We start from the raw sequence: 16,032 nt of genomic DNA, 5'->3' as shown, positions 1-16,032 counted from the left end.
AAGTGTGTTCCATTGAGGACAGAGATGAAACTGATTTATATAGAGAACTGTGCCCTTCCCTGGTCCCTGATTGGTCCTTTCTATGCAAGTGTTCCAAGACCTCACAATTTGATTGGTCCAAATAGCACCATCCTAATTGGTAGAAATGAAGCCTCTCTGATCGGTGCAAATGAGGTTATAGCTGCACAGCCCTGACTGGCCGGGACAGGGCTACAACCCATTGGTTGATTTATGGGCCTAGGAGCTCATTTTTAAGATTTGGCTCAGTGCCACTTCTCCCTGAAGTATAGAGTGCATAAAAGACGCATGTTTCACAAGGACTACTAAAAATAAATTTCAGCCCAATTAGCTACCAGGAAATTAGCTACCAGGAGGGAGAGAGAGCAAGAGAGATAGAAACATCGACGTGAGAAACATTGATTGGTTGCCTAAGCTGCAAGCTGGGATGTGCCCTGACTGGGAATCAAACTTGCCACCTTTTGGTGTTCAGGACAATACTCTAACTACCTGAGCCACACTGGCCAAGGCTACCAGGAGTCTTCTTAACAGATAGGTTTATTCTTGGAGTTGACATTCTGAACCTTTTTAGTTCCCTCATTCTCAGTGATTGCAGATCCATTTCTTGACGGCACGCTTAATGTCTGAGTTGATTGCATTTTGTACAAGCCTTGTGTTTGGGAGTTGTCACACTTTTTGTCTGTATAAAGAAACCATTTATCTTCACGGCAACCAGTTACTTTCTTGAATTTGCTCATTTCTCCCAATATCATTTTTCTCCCCTAAAATTACTATTATGGATGTTAACTATTTCCCCTCTGCACTTCTAATTCCTTATAATAGTATGCGAGTATCAACAGAAGTTTAAAGGGATTTAGGCAGGGATATGGGTCAAATTTACATTAATGATGAACATTTATGTACTGGCTAAGTCTAGGCTTTACATTTAGGCTCTGAGTACTATGCCCAGCAGGACCAATGGAAATCCCCATCCAGTGGAGCTTCCCATCTCCCCCTCACAGGGTATGAAGTAGCTTATGACTTAGTGATGTTATCCTGTCACAGATCTCAGGACTGATGTCCACTCTCTTACCTGGTGGCTTTAGTCTGCCCCAGTGCTGGACCTGGAAGGCACAGCTGGATTTGCTCTTGCTCTTGCTGCTGGTTGCTTCTATAGAGAACCCCAGAGAGAAGAGGCTTTCTATAAGCTGATCTTAACATTATTTTATTGGGCTCCCCAAAGGGTGGTCTCAGTCTCTGTCTTTTGTTTGTTTTTTTAAATTTCCTTTCTTGAGGAACTTGAAGTTATTTTCCCCAGGTTTGATTCTGAGAACATTTGAATGGACAAGTCTGATGTCACATCCAAAAGCGTCCTTCTTTCTTCAACGTGCATCAGCATCTTGAGCGAAGTCTTGGGGCTTTCATTTCCACCTCATGGGACTATTCCCCCTAGAGCCATTTAGAGGCTTCTTTTATGGGTCTCTCCATTATTGAATAAAACACACAGGGCAGAGAGTCTTCTACTGCAGTGATTTAGAACAGACTTCTCAGCATTTTGAAACTCCACCATTTCTCCTCCTCAGTTTCCACTGTGTTAGTTCCATGTCACCCCCAGACTAACGCTTGCTAAGTAAGCCTTCACAAAGCTTGCTTCCCACCATTTGTAAACTTTGAAAAAGTTTGAAAATTGGAGACAAGAAAATAAGTAAAGAGGATAACTTTGTAGTTCTATTTTTTATTTTTTTCATTTTTTGTCTTCTTACTGGCCTACATCTTGAATTGCCCTTTGGTCATTGTTTTCTTAGCTTATTCTCTTAGTTTCTTTTGAAAATCTTTCTAAAAATCACATTGTTTTCATTGATTTCCCAGGAACTTTGTTTGGTAATTTTGAAATATGGAGAAAGTAGGTATTCTAAATTCTATTCCTTACATGATTAGCCTGTCTATCTTGAAAAGCAAACTTCCTATTTTCATTTGTCTTTAGTGTCACTTCAATATCTTAAAGCCAATACTTACTTTTTTCCAGTCAGTTTTCAAGTTTGTAAATTATCTAAACCACTTGCTGTTCTTTCTGATATTTCTACCTGTTTTTTAGCCAATTCAATGCTCATTAGCATCTCCAACAGATGGTGAGCACAGAGAGAAAGCAAGAGAACCGTTCATTTTGCTATTTGTTGGAAACTTGAATAAAAGATTAGTAGGATAGGACATTAAAGTTAATACCTAAAATTGGATTTAGAATTGATCTGTAGGAGGCTGGCAATCTTCCTCCTCACAAAAGAATGTAATGATAATAATTACTGTCAAGCATTTGACCAGTGCAAGTGATATGTTAACAGGAAATTTTGCTGTCCTTTGCATAGGGAGGTGCTGCTGCTAACATATTAGAGAAAAGAATCCAGAATCTGTACTTAGATGGCCTGAATTCAAGTCTTATCTTCACGTGTTATGAGTTTATGTGATTCCGAGCCAGGTGCATACACTGTTTCTCTTTGTATTTTTCTTCTGTAAAATGTAAGCAGTCATGTCATTTTCATAGGATTGCTGCAATGAAAACATATCACATATAGGAAGGCACCTTGAAAACCATAAGGTCTAATCCTATTATTATTATTATTATTATTATTTATAATTATTATGGTATTTGAATAAGTTATTTTTATTCACTTATACTTTCTTATTTAGGTTTTATGCAAGTTGATGGTTACATCTGTGCTCTGTAGCAGTAAAACATTTTATTCTCTTTGATAACTTAATTGGTTTTAAGTGACTTAAAGTTATGACCTCAGTCCCTATAATTAACCAAGATACAGCCCAAACCAGGAAAATTACAGTTGCTCAAGCATGGAATCAATTTTGCCGAGTATCCAAGTCCATTAGCAGCCTTAATAGCTCAACTTTTTATTTTGCCTGTATATTTTATAGCATTGGGATAAGAATCTGTAATGAGGTAAAGGTTCTTCTCCTGAAGTTTCAAATGATCTGAAACTAGATAAAGCAGGCGATGTAGATGGGAGGAAAAATGGAAGCAGAAGAAGAAAAAAACACACACACAAAACAAACAAACAAAAACACACCATTCATTATTTAAAGATCTTGATATGTGATGAAAATAAGATGAAATGAAGAAAAGCTTAGACTGATGAAAATAGGATGAAATGAGGATTTTCTACACAAATGATAAGGCTTAGAATATACATGGCACTGCAGTTAGACTCATGTGAAGAACCTATTGATAATTTCCTCTCTGTTTGCTTATTAGGCATAGGAAACTGTTTTTAAAGTCACATTTAATTTACATAGTCTATAAGTAAATAATTCCTGGGAGCAGAATAGTTTTATTTCTATGGCAGTATATAATTTTCTAAAAAATGCAAACTTAATGAGATGATTCCAATATGATAATTGACTTGAAATCTACACAAAGGTATGTCTTGAGAGTAAGCTAATTTTGCTATTATTCAGGTATTCAAATGGAATTGCATTTGAAAATATTTTGAAGTTTTATCATGCCAGTTTTATACTAAGAGCTGAGTCCACAAGTAGGTAGTCGCATAGCTGGAGGAACATTTCACTTTATGGATGTGCATGTGTGATGTGAATGTGCATGGCGTGTGTGTGTGTGTGTGTGTGTGTGTGTTCACGTGTCTACTCATGGGTGACTAGAGAAAAAAGAGAGGATGTGGTGAGCTGAGATGTGAATTACGGGAAAATAAAGGCTGTCTCAGAAAAATTGTGAGTCAGCAAACACAAAGAAACTCTAGAATAGTAAGTGAGACATCTACAAATGGCCACTAAAAGTATAAAGCAGAAGATTTTTTCCGGAGCTGACGGGGGAGGAGGGATCTGCATATCTTGGAAAAGAGAATTTAGTTGTTTAACAAGAATCCAGTAAACTCTTGAGTCTAGGTCTAAATAGCATTAAAAAAAACTATTTTAATTGAAAACTGAGGTTTGAATTTAGAGCTCAGGCAAAAGAACCTTGCTTGGCTTGTAATATGATCCAAAACTTTATATAAGATAGGAACATAGAGAATCCAAGACGGCCACAGAGTAGGTGGAAGTTACACTCACCTCTTCCCAGGACCATATCAAAATTATAACTAAATTGTAGAACAATCAACCTGGATAACCATGTGAAAACTAGCTGAGCAGAAGTCACATAACTAAGGATATACAGAGAAGCCAGAGACTGTCAGGAAAGGCGGAGATGCAAAAAGGGCTGACCCCTCTCGCCCAAGTGCAGTGGTTGAAAATCTGGAGGTCTATCTCAGCTGCAGAGCTTCCCTCAGAGGAGCCAAGTTCCCCAACCCAGAGCACCTCTGCAAGGAAGAGGAACCTATAAAATATCTGCCTAGAAAAATTAGAGGGGATTCCATCTTTTCAGGTGAGAGAGAAGAATGCTGGAAACCCAGGCGTTCACTTAATGGACCAACACAAAAAAATCTCACAGACACGCACCCTGAACTCCCATGGGGGGACAGCAGCTCAGAGGGAACTGGAGTGATACAGGGCAAACTTGGATTGTGTGGCTTTGGGGAGACGGCTGCAGGGACAGCTGCCGATTTCTCAGTGCTGAGTCCCACTCCCAGGCAACCCACAGATGCCATCTTTCGTGGGTCAAGCAATCCCCTCCACATGACGGGAGCCTGGGGAAATGCACTAAACCCTCCCCACTAACTCCCTGAGGACCCACCTTGCCAAGCCTGCTCCAAGTGTAGGGATCTCCGCAGCCAGCCTGGGCAGGCTGCATTGCAGTCTTTCTTGAAAAACTTTCAAACTCAGGGGTTGCCAGGGACAAGTGGGGGGAGATTGAATTGTGTGGCTTTCAGACAACAGCCATTTTTTTCTCTCAATATATGCCCCATTGTCACCACTGTTCCTATTTTTGGCCCAACCCCACCCCCCCTTGAGGCATCAACCTAGGGAGATGCACTAGCCCCTCCCTGCTGACTCCCCGAAGTCTCATCTTGCCAAGCTTGCTCTCAGTGCCCAGCAGAGGATCTGCTGGTGGACAGCTGGGACCCACGTTGCAGTCTTTCTTGATAAACTCACAACAGGTGCCACCATTCCTGTGCTGAACCCTCCCTCCACAGGACCAAGTCTCAACCTACTTTAACCTGATGAACTCTACTGGCCCCACTGTGACGACTCCCTGAGGTCCTGCCCCACTGCAAGTCTGTAGGCCCCCGGAAGGTAGCAGCTGGCCTAGGTGTACCCTGAGATGTTACTGAATGTCCTGGAATGAGAACTGGTGCTGATCACAGGCAGCTTCTGACATTGACCTGGGCCAGAGTTCCCTTTAAGAGGCCCCAGGACCAACACACCTGGTGGTTGGCCTCAGAACATAGGAGAGAGAAAAAAAGCTGGGGTAGCAATACTTATATAAGAGAAAATAGACCTTAAAACAAAGGCTATAATAAGACACAAAGAAGGACATTATGTAATAATAAAGGGATCAATTCAATAAGAGTATATAACCTTTGTAATGGTTTTATATGTACCCAACATAGAAGCACCTCAATATATAACGCAAATCTTGATGGATATAAAGGGAGAGATAGATAGTAATACAGCCATCATAGGGAACTTTGATACCCCATTGACATTAATGGATGGATCTTCCAGAAAGAAAATCAATAAGGAGAGAGCAGCTTTAAATGACACTCTAGCCCAAATGGACTTATTGATATTTTTAGAGCATTTTTCCCCAAAGCAGCGGCATACATTCTTTTCAAGTGCACATGGAACATTTTGCAGTACAGATCACATGTTGGGGCCCAAAATAAATCTCAATAAACTTAAGAAGATTGAAATCATATCAAGGATCTCTTCTGAACATGTCATGATAAAACTAGACATCAATTATAAGAAAAAAAGTGAATAAATCACACACAAACACATGAAGGCTAAGTAATATGTCACTAAACTATAAATGGGTTAAAAAATGAGATCAAGGAAGAAATCAAAAGATATTCTGGACAAATGAAAATGAAAACACAACAATTTCAAATCTATGGGACACAGTGAAAGCAGTCCTAAGAAGGAAATTAATTACTATTACAAGAAAAATCTCAAATAAACAACCCAACCTTATACCTAAAGTAACTAGAGAAAGAAGAATAAACAAAGCCCAAAGTGAGCAGAATACAGATAAGAGAGAAATCAATGAAATAAAGTCTAAAAAGATAAAACAAAAGATCAATGAAAGCAAGAGATGATTCTTTGAAAAGATAAATAAGATTGAAAAACCTTTAATCAGATTCATAAGAAAAAAAGAAAGAGGATCCAAATAAATAAATTCATAAATGAAAGAGGAGAAGTAAAACTGACACCACAAAAAAAAACCGATTACCATTATAAGAAAATACTACAAACCACTAGATGCCAAAAAATTGGACAATCTGAAAGAAATGTATAAATTTCTAGAAGCATACAATCTTCCAAAACTGAATCCAGAAAAAACAGAAAATCTGAACAGACTGATTACAATTAATGAAATCAAAGCAGTAATAAAAACAAACAAACAAAAAAACTCGCAACAAAGAAAAGTCCTGGACTAAATGGCTACACGGGTAAATTTCACCAAACATTTAAAGAAGTAACACCTATTCTTCTCAAACTATTCCAAAAAATTCAAGAAGAGGGGAAGACTCCCAAGCTCATTTTACAAGACCATCATTATCCTGATTTCAAAATCAGACACTAGTAAGAAAGAAAATTATAGGCCGATATCCCTGATGAACATAAGTACAAAAATCTTTTACAAAATGTTAGCAAACTGATTTCAGCAATACATTAAAAAATCTCACACCATAATCAAGTGGGATTCATTCCTGGGATGCAATATTGGTACAATATCTACCATTGGTAAATCAACTAACAAGTGTTGGGGAGGTTATTGAGAAAAAGGAACCCTCCTGCACTGTTGGTGGGGGTGCAGACTGGTGCAACCACAGTGGAAAACAGTATGGAGGTTCCTCAAAAAATTAAAAATGAGCCCTGGCTGGTGTGGCTCAGTTGGTTGAGCGTCATCTCATTCACAGAAAAGTAATCTGTTCAATTCGTGGTCAGGGCATTTGCCTGGGTTGCAGGATTGATCCCCAGTAGAGGGCGTGCAAGAGGTAGCCAATCCATGGTTCTCTAGATCTCTTTCTCCCTCTTCCTACCTCTTTCTCTCTAAAATCATTTTAAACTTATTTTAAAAAATTAAAAATGAAACTGCCTCATGACCCAGCAATGCTACTTCTAGGTACATATCCAAAGAAACCCAAACACTAATTTGAAAAAAGATATCCATCCCTATGCTCATTGCAGTGTTATTTACAATAGTCAATATATGGAAACAATCCTAGTGCTCATTAATAGACATGTACATATAAAAGCTGTGGTACATGTATACAATGGAATAGTATTTGGCCATAAAAAAAAAAAAAAGTGAAATCTTACCATTTGTGACAGCATGGATGTATCTAGAGCAGTGGTTCTCAACCTGTGGGTCGCGACCCCTTTGGCGGTCGAACGACCCTTTCACAGGGGTCGCCTAAGACCATCCTGCATATCAGGTATTTACATTACGATTCATAACAGTAGCAACATTACAGTTACGAAGTAGCAACGAAAATAATTTTATGGTTGGATCACAACATGAGGAACTGTATTTAGAGGACCAGAAGGTTGAGAACTGCTGAGAGAGGATGTTATGCTAAGTGAAATAAATCAGAGAAAGAAAAAATACCATGTGATTTTACTTATATGTAAAATCTAAAGAATGAAATAAACAAAATAGAAACAAACCTATAGATGGAACTGAATGATGGTTTCCAGGTAAAAGGGGTTTTGAGAGCTGGGTGAAAAACATAAAGGGGTTAGCAAGTACTAATTGATAATTACAAAATAGTCAAGGGATGTGGAGTACAGCCTAAGAAATATAGTCAATGATATTGCAATAATTATGTGTGTTGTGAGGTTGGTACTTGACATACCAGGTGATCAGTATGTAGAATATATGATATTCTGACCACTAGGCTGTACACCTGAAACTAATACACAGTAGTGTTGAATGTAAACTATGGTTGAAAAATAAAAAAGATAAGCACATAAAGAGGTGAATAAACAATTAGACATGTTCAAATTATGTCTAATTTTAACCTAATAGTATCTCTGAATGGTAAGAACATGTCAATTTTTTATTTGTTATGTTTCTTTGTAGCTTCCTCATTTCATGTGTTGAACATGCATTAATTTTGTAATTAGAAAAAACAGCAATTTCAAAAATAAAATTAATTGTGGATTTTTTGTTGTACCATCTACTCTGAGGGTCTAGGGGATGATGAAATGTGACTTAGGCCCTAACTGGTTTGGTTCAGTGGCTAGAGCATCAGCCTGCGGATTGAAGGGTCCCAGGTTCGATTCCAGTGAAGGGCACATGAAATGTTGTGGGCTTGATCCCCAGTAGGGGGCATGCAGGAGGCAGCTGATCAATGATTCTCTCTCATCATTGATGTTTCTATCTCTCTCTTCCTCTCCCTTCCTCTCTGAAATCAATAAAAATATATATTTTTTAAAAAAGAAAAAAAAAGAAATGTGACTTGGACTGCCAAAAAAACTATGTCAATTGGCCCTAGCCAGTTTGGCTCAGTGAATAGAGTGTCAGTCCTCAGACTGAAGGGTCCCAAGTTCAATTCTGGTCAAGGGCATGTGCCTTGGTTGCAGGCTACATCATGGGCCAGTTTGGGGTGAGTGGGGGAGGCAACCCATCGGTGTGTCTCTCTCACAGCGATATCTCTGTCTCTCCTTCTCCCTTCCATTTTCTTTAAAATTCAATAAAAAGATTATATCCTCAGGTGAGGATTTAAAAAACACACTATGTCAATTGAATAAGAATATAGTGATGGTTGATGCTATGTTCTACTCAGGATCTAAATGGCCACAGAACATGCTTCATTTTTGAAACTCCTGATGCTATCAGGCCTTTGATGGAGTTAGGAAGGAATCCGTGGCTATAGTGGCCCTTCTCTGCTTTTCTCTTTGTCTCCTTATCTTTCTCACAGGGATTTAGCTGGATTGATTTGGTCCCAGTATTAGTAGTACATCCCCTTTCCCTGCATCATGTAATCTAAAGTGTTGGGGGAGGATGGGCACAAAACCCCCTCAATCACTCTCCACCTTATTTTGCTAAGACAAAGCTTCACTTTCTTAAAAAGAAACTTCTATCAGGAAATAAAAATAAAAATGTAAATGTTTTTCAGTAGAGATGCCTTCTATCTTAATCCTGAAATCAGATCTTGGCATATGTCAGTACCCACACAAATTGTGCATTGTTGGTGAGAGCCTGGAGGAAATGTTAGGATTCTGGCAATTCTTCACTATTCTGTTTTGTTACTGTGTTTTTTGCCCTCTTAGGAATTTATGTATTTTCAAAAGAAAACATAATTAAAGAACTCCAGTATCTAATATTAATGAGAAAGTGAGTAACATGACAGTATATTACTCTATGCTAAGATCTGCAAAGTATCTGGCAAGGAATCTGGTAGAAAACTATAATTTTTAAATTAGTGAAGTACATTAGAATACATTTTTAATCCATACTTGTATAATAGCACCATTTGACCCATGTACTTAAAATATTAGACAAAGTGATTGTACAAACTCTTGCTGAGTTCCCTCTGAATTCCAATCAAAGAGGCCTGAAAACAGCAATGTCCAAGGGGCTTTGTCTGGTTGCTTTTCCGTCCTTGTCTCTGGCAATGCTGATGCTCAAACAATTTGTCCAAGTGTAGTGAAGCCATTATCATTTTTCACTCCTCTTCTTCCTCGGTCTCCTCCTCCTCTTCTTTTTCCTTCATTTCATCCTCCTCCTACCTCATTTTTAGGTCCCTGAAATCCATCTGATCCTGGAGGAATTACACATTCCCCTTGTAAATCTTAGGTTCCTCAAACCCTTGACTGCTGTAGACCCTTCTTCTGAGGATATCTATGACTTTGGAATCCTGGCAAATTAGTCCTTACTCTGGAAACATTGCTGGAATTTGACCTAAACTCAGAATTGAGTTGACTGACTGGTAAAACTTAGCTATAGTGATGCCCTGGGCAATTTCTTACCAGAGACCCTGGGAATTGAATGACGGATACCCCTTCCCTGGAGTCTGTATCAGTCGCATCGAGATCCTCCTCTAGCTAGAATCTTTCAAGTCTCTTGTTTAAGAACTTATTTCTCCTTTAAAGTTGAGGAATGTCTCCCAGCCCCAATTAGTCCACAAATAAGAGAGGGATAACATAGTCTGAGTCCTATGAACAACCCCGTGTTTCTATTTTAGGTTATTCTCTCTTGTAACAAAGATCTTTGCTAAATCCCTGAGGAGCTTCAAGGAAAGGAATACAGTGGCCCTTCTCTTTCTGAAGAAATGTGGGAGGGCAAGAGGAGGCTTGTCTTAATAGATATACCTCCTTACTGCTTAATCCCCAGATGACAATCTTCTTATCCTTAAACTAGAGGCCCGGTGCATGGATTTGTGCACTGGTGGGGTCCCTTGGCCTGGCCTGTGGGGATCGGGCCGAAACCGGCTCTCCAACATCCCCTGAGAGGTCCAAGATTGCAAGAGGGCGCAGGCCAGGCCGAGCGTCTGCCCCCTAGTGATCAGTTCGTGTCACAGTGACTGGTCAAATGGTCAAACAGTTGGACACTTAGCATTTTAGGCTTTTTTATATAGGATTGTACAGTCCAGTTTAAGATAATCACTTTCATCACACATGTCAATAAAGTGATGTCAAATGGAAAGGGTGGTTGACAATCAGGAGATGTGAAGAAGAAGGCCTTAGACACAAGGTGTGCCATAGAGGCATATCTTAATCTTTTGGATTAGGGACTACCCAGTAAGGATCTAACCACCCTGTCAATTTTGTATTGTCTTGAGTCTACATTGCTTGTAGTAATAATTGTTAGATCCTGAGATAGGATACTGACATGATAGGTTCCTTGTCTTTCTTAAAATATGGACATCTAGCATCATACCTAGTAACACTTGTCTTCCTAAGGCTTTTGAGTCCATCTGTGCAGATTTCATTTTGGTTAATTTCATTGTCTTCCAGCTTTCATCTAAAATGGCTAGAACACTTTAAGCCCAATCAGTTGATGAAGGTCATTTACTCCTTACCAATTAGAAAATAAGCTACGTTGCTTCTGGCTAAGAATTCTGTACACATTTTTCCAAAGGCTTGATGGGGCAGTTCACCAGGAAGGAAGACTCCAAGAAACCGGAGAAAGAAGATAAAAAAGAAGAAAACATCTCGTGTCCACTCAGACTTTTATTTTTGGTGTTTCTAAATTTAAATGTGTGCTCTTCTTCTTTTTAAATCTGTGCTCCTTTGCCATATCACTGGCAATATCTAATGAGGCCACTCTTATTTTGTGTCTTAAAGAAATCCGGTAATGATTTCTAAACAATCTGAAGCAGGGAGCTTTGTAAAGCTTTTTGAAACAATTTGAGTTGGCATTCCAGGTCACCAATACTGTAAGATATAGATTTGAAATTAGATTGTTGGTGGTGGTATTGAAGACAGAGGGCTTCAAGTGTTTACTTATTCTCTTTCCTTCATACTGTGTGATTCTGAGGGCTCTTAAACCATGACAAGGAAGAATTTCTCTGAGGATCTAACTAGTGGGCATCCAATAAGCATTTCTAGGAATTCAGGTTTAAGGAACCAGGGAGATCTGATTGAGAAATAAGATTTTTACACAGAGAACAGAGGATAAGCAAGTAAAACCGGTGTGTGGAGTTTGGTCAAAGAAATGTAGCGCTCCTGGAGGTGAGCAGACATGGATTTTCCATCCTTCTCAAACGCACCCACAGCCCGAGATCCGCGATCAAAGTATATGTGTTACACATGGAATGAAATGAGTGATGGCAGCTGCGGAGAGACCAGGCAGCGCGGGCTCGGGTTCTGCCTGGTGATCCCGGTGGACACAGGCTCCAAGGTAACACAGCGGGGAGGCGTTCCAGGAGCACAGGGCTCCTCCCGGCCTCCCCAGTAGAGTGGCTTGAGTGGGCTCGAATCTTCTGAAGCTGCCAGTTGCCAAATGAAATCTGAAACCCTGAGCTGCGTCTGTGGGTTGGCCCCGCTCAGTTGTCCCAGCCTCTTATACTGTATATTTACTCATTCACACACAATCACTCTTTCTAACTTCTGGGACTCTTGATTTGCGCAACTGCTAGGATTTCTCAAGTGCATGTGGCAACCCAGCCCAGCTCCCGGTGGAAACCCGCAGGGCTCCGGAGGGTCTCCCAGGCCCCGGGAGCTGTCAAGGCTGCGGCGAGGACAGGAGAGGATCGAGGCGCAGGCAGCTGGGGGGAAAACACCCACAACTTTCCACCCCAGCCGCAGCTTTCTCGGCCCCGAGAATTTCCTCCGAAACCACAGCTGCAGAGCAACTAAGTGCATGGCGCGCAACACTTCTTCTTGTGGGAAGTAAAGGAGCCGTCCCACCCCCTTTATTTCTTTTGCTTTTCTTTCGGCTGGTCTTCGGAGCCTTTTCCTTCCTCCATCCAGCATCTGTCTTGCGCAAGGAGCAGGGTAGGTGACACGGCTACTGGGGTGCCCACCGGAGCCACCTCCGGAGGCTGGGACTCGGCCTTGGGGGCGTGCGGGGGCTGCGGCACAGCTGCCAGGGACAGCGGAGTGGAGGGGGGAGGGGCGCGAGGGCGAGGGAGGATCGTGTGTGTGCTGGTGCTCGTGTGTGTGTGTGTGTGTGTGTGTGTGTGTGTGTGTGTGCGCGCGCGATGGGAAACAATACTCCTTTTAAAATTATTTGTAAAAGGATAAAAACGGCGCAAGCTGGTATTATGTGTTTACATTGATAGAACTAATGGAAACAAAACCTACATAGTGCAGTGCCCTCTTACTATCCAGCCTCCCGTTCTCCCTGCCTGTTTCCGTTAGTGTCTTATGTGAGAGTTTTCCTGGATAACAGACACACAGAAGTAGGCTTTAATAATACACACTTTCATTGCAAACACAAATGTTAGGGAATCGTTGGTGAGTTTTAAGACACCCAAAAGGGTTTGTCTAGAGTTTGCAAACATAACTTTTGAGGAAGTAGCCATCCTCTCTTGAGGACAAGATGTAATATATTCTCATTAAAAGGATAGTTTAGACTGCATTTCTTTTCTAAGTCCCCAAATAGGAAGGGAGAGAATGTTACTCTGGATTCCTTAGCTTTTCAATACCAACTAGTAATGGAGAGACCAGACTCCCTTGTAATCTGTTTTAATTCATTTGAATTAGAACATAATCTCCAAGTAATGCTTTCATCATAGTTTATCTCGTCACTCTTTTTCTTAAAAAAAGAAAAGAAAAAAAAAACACCTGGCAAGACATCATTATTCCATCGCTTTCTAAAAAGAGGAAATAATATATCATGCTGGGTATTTGAAATATAAAAGTTACAAAGGGTTTGTTTTTCCATAAGTAAAACAATATGTGCTGCTGTGTTTACTAAGTAAGACAAATTAATTGGAATCCAGGAATATTTACAGTGGAGTTAAGAGGTTTACTCAATTACCGAGAAGAAGATGGACAGATGGATTAAATTCAACCAGTTCCCTGATTCTCATTAGAATGTAAAACCAACCCTTAAGGGCAAGGATGGATGTTGGTATTAAACTGGACATCATAAAACATAAAACACACAGAATTACTATATTAGAAAAAACCAGAAAACAGGTATTAAGCTACAAAAGACTTGTTAAAATCTCTCTCTCCCCTTTAAATTTCTTAATACTTCCTCTTCTCTCAGGATATTTGAACTTCTAAGAGAGCCCAGTACTACAGTTCTCCCTTTGCCTTCCCTGAATACCTACCTTCAGGAAGCAAGTCCAGAAATCTTTTCTTGTTAGGTTCATTGCTGAATGTCAAAGAATTGACAAAACTTAAAAATAAATAATATCTTCCTACCCCCCCAGAAGAGGTATGCTCTTGCTGGAAGAAGGGATAGACTGAGTTTTTAGATCTGGAATTTAGCTGGAGTAAGGAGTACACAGGTAGCATGATAAAAGGAAAGAAAATCTATAATCCTTTCTACATGTGAAAGGCTGTTGAAAGTCAGTCTGTCCTTGGCTTTCAATTGCATTATTTGGTTTTCTTACTTAATCTCAGGGGTTTGGATTTGAGAGGGGGATGGTTTCTTAGTGATGCTTTTTGGGCTGTAGTATATACTGTGAATTTGAACCATCTTGAAACTACAAACCTGAGAGTAAGTGGGGAAGAATTAAGTTCTTAAGAAAAAACAATTCACTGCAGAATGAACAGCAATGCATCCTTCCAGACAAGAGCATAGATTTAAGTGTAAAAGTGAAAAGTGTTCTTGGCTGAAGTCCCCAGGGAAAGCCTTTTCGGTTTTGCCTGGGATAGTAATGGCCACAGCTCTGAGAATTTTCATCCAGGCATGATTTTATGTAATGTGTGATCTTGGGCTCTCCAGGGTGAAGGGTAAGGGTTAAGGGAAGTGGGAGGTGGGACAGGAAGAGTGAGGAATGTGCAGCAGGTGGTACTGAGTGGTTTGGTTCTGATTGCATTGCTGTCTTGGCCAAAAGCCTACTAGATGTTTACAAACACTGCTCCGAGTCATTTTGCTGTGACCCAATGGCCCAAGGAGTGAAGTGTGTTTTCTTTCTGGCTCTGTTTGTGCCCAGGTTGGTTTCTCCGGGCTGAAAGCTGGCAGTGCTTTCAAATTCCAGGCCATGCATTTGGTTCCTGTTCTTAGTGTTTGCCATTGGATCATCTTAGTTACCTGTGGTTATTCTTCTGTGGTATTTTCTGGCCATTAGTAAAGGGTTCTTTTCCCATGAGTTGGGCTTAAGCAATGCTGATTCCTCTTTTCTGTCATGTTTCATTATTTTTGGTAAAGATGTGCTTTGGAAAAAAGAAGACGGAGGTTGTGGCTGGAGCTTCAGTTTGGAGCCCAGTAGAAGGGACCACCATCCAATTGGTTACACATGGGTGGGAAGGAGTTGATGATAATAAGAATATGAAGCATTCATCCTACACTGAGGGAAAAAGCAGAAGAAGTTAAATTAAAAAAAAAAATGCCTGTTTGCTCCAACATTCATGGCTAAAGGATTATAATTTCTCAAAAATAGAGAAAGGTATTTAAAAACAAAATTATAAGTAGTCAACTCAGTCATGAAGTTAATGCTCTTCATGTGAAGAGTTGGAGCCTTATATTGAGTCTCTCAGTGGTAAACCCTCTGTCTCTGCCACAGGAACTCAAACTTTACAAGATTATGGTGGTTTTAGCAGCTAAGTTAAGGTGCATTTGGAAGTGGAATGCTTATTGTGGTGGAGGCAGAGAATGTTCAGTTTTTGGAAGTTATTGTGTACATGTATGCTTTTAAGTAGCATCTTCACCCTACCCTGACACTGCTACAATTCCTCTATATAAAGTGCAGATTTGATTGTGTAAGTCCCTGTTCTAAAATCTTTGGTGGATCCCAATGAACTATGTTAACTCTAAACTCTTTAGCATAGTGACTAAAAGCTCTTTAAAGCCCTGCCTTTTTAGCTTCCTCTTCCTATCAAGGGCCCCTCACACTGTTCACACTTTTGATTTCTTGCTCACGGATGTTCATTCTCCTGGAATTCTCTCTTCTTGGAAAGTCCCTCTTGATTCTTGATGGTCTATTTCAAGTGGAATTTCTTTTTGTAGAATGTACCCAGTTCCCTGCAGAAAGAATTAATCATTTCATCTTGTCCATTTCCATGGTGTTTTGAACACACTTTGAATAATAATTTTTTCATCTCCCTCCCTTACTAACTACAGTGAGTTCCTTAATGGGTGGGTTGGTGGAGGAGGAACCACCTGTGCCCTAGTGTCCAGCCCAGTTTTTGAAATACATAGTAGACATCTGTTAATGTTTCATCAATAAATGAGCAAGCAAAGTCATGAATGAATAAAGTACTAGTGGACTCTACTTTATGCAGATACTTATTTCCCAAAAGTTTATTTGAAAAATGTCTATTTGAGCTTACATTTTATTT

The 16,032-nt window shown here is 40.0% G+C and overlaps 1 protein-coding gene across 4 annotated transcripts in view; it reads left to right on the top strand.

Moving 5' to 3' along the window:
- The window catches only part of ARHGAP24 (Rho GTPase activating protein 24), a 554,910-nt gene that overhangs the window by 78,280 nt on the left and 460,598 nt on the right, over window positions 1-16,032 (top strand). The window contains exon 1 of one of the 4 annotated variants that reach the window (XM_070393389.1): window positions 11,957-11,974. The exons of 2 other annotated variants lie outside the window; for them this stretch is intronic. The gene's annotated coding sequence lies outside the window, so the exon portion shown is untranslated. Of the gene's footprint in view, window positions 1-11,956; window positions 11,975-12,493; window positions 12,571-16,032 lie in introns of those variants that run through there. One more of the 4 variants, XM_070393362.1, reaches the window with a different exon arrangement.

Source organism: Myotis yumanensis, unplaced genomic scaffold (assembly GCF_028538775.1).
Source record: "Myotis yumanensis isolate MYYU_CA2020_CCGP unplaced genomic scaffold, mMyoYum1.0.hap1 SCAF_1, whole genome shotgun sequence".
In the NCBI taxonomy this organism is placed as follows: domain Eukaryota; kingdom Metazoa; phylum Chordata; class Mammalia; order Chiroptera; family Vespertilionidae; genus Myotis; species Myotis yumanensis.
Note: the sequence above shows the minus strand (reverse complement) of the source record. Positions and strands in the feature narration are given on the sequence as shown.